Source organism: Protopterus annectens, chromosome 6.part0 (genome assembly GCF_019279795.1).
Source record: "Protopterus annectens isolate FY-2018-M chromosome 6.part0, PAN1.0, whole genome shotgun sequence".
Lineage (NCBI taxonomy): Eukaryota > Metazoa > Chordata > Ceratodontiformes > Protopteridae > Protopterus > Protopterus annectens.
The window spans coordinates 1,096,554,774-1,096,566,079 of NC_056737.1; the positions used below are offsets into that span (position 1 = coordinate 1,096,554,774).

At 36.7% G+C, this 11,306-nt stretch overlaps 1 protein-coding gene across 2 annotated transcripts in view; it reads left to right on the forward strand.

Annotated features, from left to right (window-relative positions):
- Positions 1–11,306, forward strand: part of CCDC88C (coiled-coil domain containing 88C) — a 1,480,266-nt gene that overhangs the window by 1,011,879 nt on the left and 457,081 nt on the right. The gene's annotated exons all lie outside the window — the stretch shown is intronic.

An 11,306-nucleotide genomic window follows, 5' to 3' on the forward strand; every position in this document is an offset into this window, starting at 1 on the left:
TAATTTCATCATCTACTTGTAGAATAGACCAATTCCTGCTGAAAATTTCTACCAGTTTCCTATTGTCAGAGGTGTAGAAAAGAGGGACTTTAAGTGACCCACTATTCCCACATTCATGTTGGGTAGTTTCAGCACTTGAAGGACCAAAATATGGTGCAGCAATGCCCTTGCGTAAAAAACTAACATCATACAGTGACTCAAAGATCTCATTCTCTCGATGCCCTCTAGATAACAGTCTATTTTCTAGACTTTTAAGTTCATCTTAGAAACAATCTTCTAGGGGATTCAACCTTGAGGCCCCAACACCTTGACCTCAAATCAAATTTCGAAAAATATATCCAGGGTGCATACTGGTTCTAAATAGGAGAGAATTCCTATGGCATGTTTTACGAAATAACGCCTGTATTAATAAGGCCATTACATAATTTCTCAGTATAGAGATCAAGATATTCAGTGCATGTAAATGACCAATTCAAAGTAAAATCCAAACAAGTAGTAAGCGTATTAATCATTTGATGGAACTCAAACAGCTCTTCCACACTACCTCTCCACAAAAGTAAAAGGTCATCGACAAAACGTCGGTAAAATAAAACATGTGCCTTAAATTCATCCGTACTAAAAAGTATAGTGTTTTCCCAGTGTGCCAGAAACATGTTACCATAACTGTTGGCACATGAGTTGCCCATGGCAACCCCCATCATCCTGGGAGAACATGTCACCATTAAAAGAAAAGATATTATTCTCTAAGATCAATTCCAGAAAAAAATGTGACTAAATCTATTTGGACCAAATAAAGGTCACTATGTCCTATTAGATATTCATGCACAAACTGAACACCAGGGTCATTGGGGATGACTGTGAATAATGATTGTACGTCCAAGGTGACAAAAATGATCTCATCCAACTCGTCCTTAACACAGTCATAAAGATCAATAAGAAACTGTTTAGAGCCTCTAAGAACAAATCTGTTAGAATTAATAACTGGTCTTAAATGTTTCTCAACATAAACTGAAAGGGGTTTGGTTTCCCAACCTCCACCCACCACTATAGGTCTCATTGGTGGATCGGAAGGATTCTTATGCACTTTGGGTAACCCCTGTATTATAGGTATAAGTGGATTCAAGACAACCAGATAGTCATAAGTGTCCTTAGTTATAAGGCCTCCTCTAAAAACATCTGTCAGAGAATTAAATACTGAATCTATAATCAAATGTACATCCTGGATCGAAATGTTCTTATAAAATTTCTTTTCACTTAAACTATCCATAGATTTAACATAATGCACAGTATCCATGATAGTGATCAATCCACCTTTATCTGCAGGTTTTATTATAATTCTTTTATTTCCTGCAAGTCCCTTAATGCTTTCCTCTCTTTAAAACTAAGGTTACTCCTAGTTCTTCCTTTGTCATTAGAACCAATGTTGTCGAAATATCTAAAAAGCTCATCTTCAGTGAGCTTCATATAAGCATCAAATAAGGGGGGGTTTATAGGAACAAAGTTGCTCAATGAAAATGTGCCCATTTCCTTTAGTTATACACAATGAACATGTGCCCATTTCCATTAATTATACCCAGTGAACATGTGCCCATTTCCTTTAGTTATACACTATGAACATGTGCCCATTTCCTTTAGTTATACCCAATGAACATGTGCCCATTTCCTTTAGTTATACACAATGAACATGTGCCCATTTCCATTAATTATACCCAGTGAACATGTGCCCATTTCCTTTAGTTATACACTATGAACATGTGCCCATTTCCTTTAGTTATACCCAATGAACATGTGCCCATTTCCTTTAGTTATACCCAGTGAACATGTGCCCATTTCCTTTATTTATACACAATGAACATGTGCCCATTTCCTTTAGTTATACACAATGAACATGCCCATTTCCTTTAGTTATACACAATGAACATGTGCCCATTTCCTTTATTTATACACAATGAACATGCCCATTTCCTTTAGTTATACACAATGAACATGTGCCCATTTCCTTTAGTTATACCCAATGAACATGTGCCCATTTCCTTTAGTTATAAACAATGAAAATGTGCCTATTTCCTTTAGCTATACACAATGAACATGTGCTCGTTTCCTTTAGTTATACCCAATGAACATGTGCCCATTTCCTTTAGTTATACACAATGAACATGTGCCCATTTCCTTTAGTTATACACAATGAACATGTGCCCATTTCCTTTAGTTATACCCAGTGAACATGTGCCCATTTCCTTTAGTTATACACAATGAACATGTGCCCATTTCCTTTAGTTATACACAATGAACATGTGCCCATTTCCTTTAGTTATACACAATGAACATGTGCCCATTTCCTTTAGTTATACACAATGAACATGTGCCCATTTCCTTTAGTTATACACAATGAACATGTGCCCATTTCCTTTATTTATACACAATGAACATGTGCCCATTTCCTTTAGTTATACACAATGAACATGTGCCCATTTCCTTTAGTTATACACAATGAACATGTGCCTATTTCCTTTAGTTATACACAATGAACATGTGCCCATTTCCTTTAGTTATACACAATGAACATGTGCCCATTTCCTTTAGTTATACACAATGAACATGTGCCCATTTCCTTTAGTTATACACAATGAACATGTGCCCATTTCCTTTAGTTATACACAATGAACATGTGCCCATTTCCTTTATTTATACACAATGAACATGTGCCTATTTCCTTTAGCTATACACAATGAACATGTGCTCGTTTCCTTTAGTTATACCCAATGAACATGTGCCCATTTCCTTTAGTTATACACAATGAACATGTGCCTATTTCCTTTAGTTATACACAATGAACATGTGCCTGTTTCCTTTAGTTATACACAATGAACATGTGCCCATTTCCTTTATTTATACACAATGAACATGTGCCCATTTCCTTTATTTATACACAATGAACATGTGCCCATTTCCTTTAGTTATACCCAATGAACATGTGCCCATTTCCTTTAGTTATACCCAATGAACATGTGCCCATTTCCTTTATTTATACACAATGAACATGTGCCCATTTCCTTTAGTTATACCCAATGAACATGTGCCCATTTCCTTTATTTATACACAATGAACATGTGCCTATTTCCTTTAGCTATACACAATGAACATGTGCCCGTTTCCTTTAGTTATACACAATGAACATGTGCCCATTTCCTTTAGTTATACCCAGTGAACATGTGCCCATTTCCTTTAGTTATACACAATGAACATGTGCCCATTTCCTTTAGTTATACCCAATGAACATGTGCCCATTTCCTTTAGTTATACACAATGAACATGTGCCCATTTCCTTTAGTTATACCCAGTGAACATGTGCCCATTTCCTTTAGTTATACACAATGAACATGTGCCCATTTCCTTTAGTTATACCCAATGAACATGTGCCCATTTCCTTTAGTTATACACAATGAACATGTGCCCATTTCCTTTAGTTATACCCAATGAACATGTGCCCATTTCCTTTAGTTATACACAATGAACATGTGCCCATTTCCTTTAGTTATACACAATGAACATGTGCCCATTTCCTTTAGTTATACCCAATGAACATGTGCCCATTTCCTTTATTTATACACAATGAACATGTGCCCATTTCCTTTAGTTATACACAATGAACATGTGCCCATTTCCTTTATTTATACACAATGAACATGTGCCCATTTCCTTTAGTTATACCCAATGAACATGTGCCCATTTCCTTTAGTTATACCCAATGAACATGTGCCCATTTCCTTTAGTTATACACAATGAACATGTGCCCATTTCCTTTAGTTATACACAATGAACATGTGCCCATTTCCTTTATTTATACACAATGAACATGTGCCCATTTCCTTTAGTTATACACAATGAACATGTGCCCATTTCCTTTAGTTATACACAATGAACATGTGCCCATTTCCTTTAGTTATACACAATGAACATGTGCCCATTTCCTTTAGGTATACACAATGAACATGTGCCCATTTCCTTTATTTATACATAATGAACATGCCCATTTCCTTTATTTATACACTATGAACATGTGCCCATTTCCTTTATACACAATGAACATGTGCCCATTTCCTTTAGTTATACACAATGAACATGTGCCCATTTCCTTTAGTTATACACAATGAACATGTGCCCATTTCCTTTATTTATACACAATGAACATGTGCCCATTTCCTTTAGTTATACACAATGAACATGTGCCCATTTCCTTTAGTTATACCCAATGAACATGTGCCCATTTCCTTTAGTTATACACAATGAACATGTGCCCATTTCCTTTAGTTATACCCAATGAACATGTGCCTATTTCCTTTAGTTATACCCAGTGAACATGTGCCCATTTCCTTTATTTATACACAATGAACATGTGCCCATTTCCTTTAGTTATACCCAATGAACATGTGCCTATTTCCTTTATTTATACACAATGAACATGTGCCCATTTCCTTTAGTTATACCCAATGAACATGTGCCCATTTCCTTTATTTATACACAATGAACATGTGCCCATTTCCTTTATTTATACACAATGAACATGTGCCCATTTCCTTTATTTATACACAATGAACATGTGCCTATTTCCTTTAGTTATACCCAATGAACATGTGCCCATTTCCTTTATTTATACACAATGAACATGTGCCTATTTCCTTTAGCTATACACAATGAACATGTGCTCGTTTCCTTTAGTTATACCCAATGAACATGTGCCCATTTCCTTTATTTATACACAATGAACATGTGCTCGTTTCCTTTAGTTATACCCAATGAACATGTGCCCATTTCCTTTATTTATACACAATGAACATGTGCCTATTTCCTTTAGCTATACACAATGAACATGTGCTCGTTTCCTTTAGTTATACCCAATGAACATGTGCCCATTTCCTTTAGTTATAAACAATGAAAATGTGCCTATTTCCTTTAGCTATACACAATGTATACACAATGAACATGTGCCCATTTCCTTTAGTTATACCCAATGAACATGTGCCCATTTCCTTTATTTATACACAATGAACATGTGCCTATTTCCTTTAGCTATACACAATGAACATGTGCCCATTTCCTTTAGCTATACACAATGAACATGTGCCCGTTTCCTTTAGTTATACCCAATGAACATGTGCCCATTTCCTTTAGTTATACCCAATGAACATGTGCCCATTTTCTTTATACACAATGCACATGTGCCCATTTCCTTTAGTTATACCCAGTGAACATGTGCCTGTTTCCTTTAGTTATACCCAGTGAACATGTGCCCATTTCCTTAAGTTATACACAATGAATATGTGCCCATTTCCTTTAGTTATACACAATGAACATGTGCCCATTTCCTTTAGTTATACACAATGAACATGTGCCCATTTCCTTTAGTTATACACAATGAACATGTGCCCATTTCCTTTAGTTATACCCAGTGAACATGTGCCCATTTCCTTTAGTTATACACAATGAACATGTGCCCATTTCCTTTAGTTATACACAATGAACATGTGCCCATTTCCTTTAGTTATACACAATGAACATGTGCCCATTTCCTTTAGTTATACCCAATGAACATGTGCCCATTTCCTTTAGTTATACACAATGAACATGTGCCCATTTCCTTTAGTTATACACAATGAACATGTGCCCATTTCCTTTAGTTATACACAATGAACATGTGCCCATTTCCTTTAGCTATACACAATGAACATGTGCCCATTTCCTTTAGTTATACCCAATGAACATGTGCCCATTTCCTTTAGTTATACACAATGAACATGTGCCCATTTCCTTTAGTTATACACAATGAACATGTGCCCATTTCCTTTAGTTATACACAATGAACATGTGCCCATTTCCTTTAGTTATACACAATGAACATGTGCCCATTTCCTTTAGTTATACACAATGAACATGTGCCCATTTCCTTTAGTTATACACAATGAACATGTGCCCATTTCCTTTAGTTATACACAATGAACATGTGCCCATTTCCTTTAGTTATACACAATGAACATGTGCCCATTTCCTTTAGTTATACCCAATGAACATGTGCCCATTTCCTTTAGTTATACACAATGAACATGTGCCCATTTCCTTTAGTTATACCCAATGAACATGTGCCCATTTCCTTTAGTTATACACAATGAACATGTGCCCATTTCCTTTAGTTATACACAATGAACATGTGCCCATTTCCTTTAGTTATACACAACGAACATGTGCCCATTTCCTTTAGTTATACCCAATGAACATATGCCCATGTCCTTTAGTTATACCCAATGAACATATGCCCATGTCCTTTAGTTATACCCAATGAACATGCACCCATTTCCTTTAGTTATACACAATGAACATATGCACATTTCCTTTATACACAATGAACATGTGCCCATTTCCTTTAGTTATACCCAGTGAACATGTGCCCATTTCCTTTAGTTATACACAATGAACATGTGCCCATTTCCTTTAGTTATACACAATGAACATGTGCCCATTTCCTTTAGTTATACACAATGAACATGTGCCCATTTCCTTTAGTTATACACAATGAACATGTGCCCATTTCCTTTAGTTATACACAATGAACATGTGCCCATTTCCTTTAGTTATACACAATGAACATGTGCCCATTTCCTTTAGTTATACACAATGAACATGTGCCCATTTCCTTTAGTTATACATAATGAACATGTGCCCATTTCCTTTAGTTATACCCAATGAACATGTGCCCATTTCCTTTAGTTATACCCAATGAACATGTGCCCATTTCCTTTAGTTATACACAATGAACATGTGCCCATTTCCTTTAGTTATACACAATGAACATGTGCCCATTTCCTTTAGTTATACACAATGAACATGTGCCCATTTCCTTTAGTTATACACAATGAACATGTGCCCATTTCCTTTAGTTATACCCAATGAACATGTGCCCATTTCCTTTAGTTATACACAATGAACATGTGCCCATTTCCTTTAGTTATACCCAGTGAACATGTGCCCATTTCCTTTAGTTATACCCAATGAACATGTGCCCATTTCCTTTAGTTATACCCAATGAACATGTGCCCATTTCCTTTAGTTATACACAATGAACATGTGCCCATTTCCTTTAGTTATACACATGAACATGTGCCCATTTCCTTTAGTTATACCCAATGAACATGTGCCCATTTCCCATTAGTTATACATAATGAACATGTGCCCATTTCCTTTAGTTATACACAATGAACATGTGCCCATTTCCTTTAGTTATACACAATGAACATGTGCCCATTTCCTTTAGTTATACACAATGAACATGTGCCCATTTCCTTTAGTTATACCCAATGAACATGTGCCCATTTCCTTTAGTTATACACAATGAACATGTGCCCATTTCCTTTAGTTATACACAATGAACATGTGCCCATTTCCTTTAGTTATACACAATGAACATGTGCCCATTTCCTTTAGTTATACACAATGAACATGTGCCCATTTCCTTTAGTTATACACAATGAACATGTGCCCATTTCCTTTAGTTATACCCAATGAACATGTGCCCATTTCCTTTAGTTATACACAATGAACATGTGCCCATTTCCTTTAGTTATACATAATGAACATGTGCCCATTTCCTTTAGTTATACACAATGAACATGTGCCCATTTCCTTTATTTATACACAATGAACATGTGCCTGTTTCCTTTAGTTATACAAAATGAACATATGCCCATGTCCTTTAGTTATACACTATGAACATGTGCCCATTTCCTTTAGTTATACCCAGTGAACATGTGCCTATTTCCTTTAGTTATACACAATGAACATGTGCCTATTTCCTTTAGTTATACAAAATGAACATATGCCCATGTCCTTTAGTTATACACTATGAACATGTGCCCGTTTCCTTTAGTTATACCCAGTGAACATGTGCCCATTTCCTTTAGTTATACCCAATGAACATATGCCCATGTCCTTTAGTTATACCCAATGAACATGTGCCCATTTCCTTTAGTTATACACAATGAACATGTGCCCATTTCCTTTAGTTATACCCAGTGAACATGTGCCCATTTCCTTTAGTTATACACAATGAACATGTGCCCATTTCCTTTAGTTATACCCAGTGAACATGTGCCCATTTCCTTTAGTTATACACAATGAACATGTGCCCATTTCCTTTATTTATACACAATGAACATGTGCCCATTTCCTTTAGTTATACACAATGAACATGTGCCCATTTCCTTTAGTTATACACAATGAACATGTGTCCATTTCCTTTAGTTATACAAAATGAACATATGCCCATTTCCTTTAGTTATACACAATGAACATGTGCCCATTTCCTTTAGTTATACACAATGAACATGTGCCCATTTCCTTTAGTTATACCCAATGAACATGCCCATTTCCTTTAGTTATACCCAATGAACATGTGCCCATTTCCTTTAGTTATACCCAATGAACATGTGCCCATTTCCTTTAGTTATACACAATGAACATGTGCCCATTTCCTTTATTTATACACAATGAACATGTGCCCATTTCCTTTAGTTATACACAATGAACATGTGCCCATTTCCTTTAGTTATACCCAATGAACATGTGCCCATTTCCTTTAGTTATACACAACGAACATGTGCCCATTTCCTTTATTTATACACAATGAACATGTGCCCATTTCCTTTAGTTATACACAATGAACATGTGTCCATTTCCTTTAGTTATACATAATGAACATGTGCCCATTTCCTTTAGTTATACACAATGAACATGTGCCCATTTCCTTTAGTTATGCACAATGAACATGTGCCCATTTCCTTTAGTTATACCCAATGAACATGTGCCCATTTCCTTTAGTTATACCCAATGAACATATGCCCATGTCCTTTAGTTATACCCAATGAACATGTGCCCATTTTCTTTAGTTATACCCAATGAACATGTGCCCATTTTCTTTAGTTATACCCAATGAACATGTGCCCATTTCCTTTAGTTATACATAATGAACATGTGCCCATTTCCTTTAGTTATACATAATGAACATGTGCCCATTTCTTTTAGTTATACACAATGAACATGTGCCCATTTCCTTTAGTTATACCCAGTGAACATGTGCCCATTTCCTTTAGTTATACACTATGAACATGTGCCCATTTCCTTTATTTATACACATTGAACATGTGCCCATTTCCTTTATTTATACACATTGAACATGTGCCCATTTCCTTTAGTTATACACTATGAACATGTGCCCATTTCCTTTAGTTATACCCAGTGAACATGTGCCCGTTTCCTTTAGTTATACCCAATGAACATGTGCCCATTTCCTTTAGCTATACACAATGAACATGTGCCCATTTCCTTTATTTATACACATTGAACATGTGCCCATTTCCTTTAGTTATACCCAATGAACATGCCCATTTCCTTTAGTTATACACAATGAACATGTGCCCATTTCCTTTATTTATACACATTGAACATGTGCCCATTTCCTTTAGTTATACACTATGAACATGTGCCCATTTCCTTTATTTATACACATTGAACATGTGCCCATTTCCTTTAGTTATACCCAATGAACATGTGCCCATTTCCTTTAGTTATACCCAATGAACATGTGCCCATTTCTTTTAGTTATACACATGCCCTGCTAAATTTCTGCATCACTAAAGCTACTTTGGCTAAATGATCATGACAGAAAGGCAGTGAAGGGTGCTGCTTCAGAAAGAATCCTTTGTAATCCATGAGCACAGCAAAGGTGTGTGTGTGTGTGTGTGTGTGTGTGTGTGTGTGTGTGTGTGTGTGTGTGTGTATGTGTGTGTATCTGTATCTGCTCTGTGCTAAATATTTTCTAATATTTGAACAAGTTGCTTGATTATAAAAATGGCCATCTATGCTGCCCTTCCTTTGTCTGACATTTTTACAGGTCTTTATATCATCTTTTGGTCTCCCTTACATCTGCATTAGTAGTAATAATTGATAAAATTCCTAATGTGAACCTTGGATCACTTGATGTAAAGTATTGTGAAAGTGGCATTTGGTATCTGACTGAACCGCTTAGTTCTTCGTATGTATATCAGTAGCTGTGAAAAATTCACCTGCACAGAGGAAGCTACTACTGACCTCTGAGTGGGTGGGGGGATATGCAGTCAGAGTCAATGCAGGCAGACAGTGAATTAACCAGGTAAGTGCACTTTTCCACTCGTCTGTAGTGAAGGTCATCTCCAAAAGTTGCCTGAACACCTGCTTCAAGCTGTGATTTGCATATGTGTCCCTCACCTCTAAGGTGTCATAATTTTCCATGGCTTGCAGCACCCCATCCTCCCTCCCAGGATGGACAGTCCTGTCCTCCTATGTGGTCTAAACAGCTGCTTGAACTTCAGTCACTTGTGACCGTAGTCAGAGATTTATCCTTCCGTGCTACCACAGGTGGTGAATTTGTGCCTTACACTCTAGACTTATATGCATACGGCTTAATAAGGGCTCAGGGGGTGGACAAGCCAAATCTCTCAGCAGCTCTGTCCTCCCCTTCCTTCAGATCTGCTGTCTCCACTGGAATGCATTGACAAATAACCCCCTCCCTAAAAGACATGTCTGCTTTACACCTTACAGAGAGAGGTGAGGAGGCAGTTCCTCTTTCCTGTCTCCTCTCTATTCGGTTGCTTGGACACCAAGACCACTACCCTAACTTACATTACCTAGGTAGTATAGTATCATGTCTCCAGTCATGTGTCTGGCAGAGACAGCATATCTATTTCAGGGTGAATATACTGCTAAACACCAACATTAGCTGGTATTTGAAAAAACCAGTATCCACTACAGCTGTTGTGTATTTGGTTTGTTAGCTAAGTGTATTAAGCTAGGCAGAGGCTGTTAATAGTGGAGTGTTAAGGAGAGTAGCTCTGGCTGTGGTACTGTAGCACTATATGGATATTATTAGAATTAGTAGCATTGCATTTGTACAAGAAATTTAGACGTATATATGCAGCATTTTAGATTATTTCCTTACAGTGACAGAGCAGTACTGTTTGAGCATGCAAGCAAGTCTGTAACAGGACAAAAGCTAATCTGTGTTGCATTTCATGGAGTTTGCTAGCCAGGTGCTTGAAAGTAATGAACAAGTTTATCATGTACTCTGCATGGGTGGGTTGATACTGCGTTAGACTTTATCACTAAGTACGATTATTTTCTAGTAGTTCTGTAATTGTGATGTAGAAATGTGTGTGCTTCTGAAAATCTCACCTGTTGTGAACTGTTGTGGACTGTGCTAACTGACATTAATGATGTGTTTG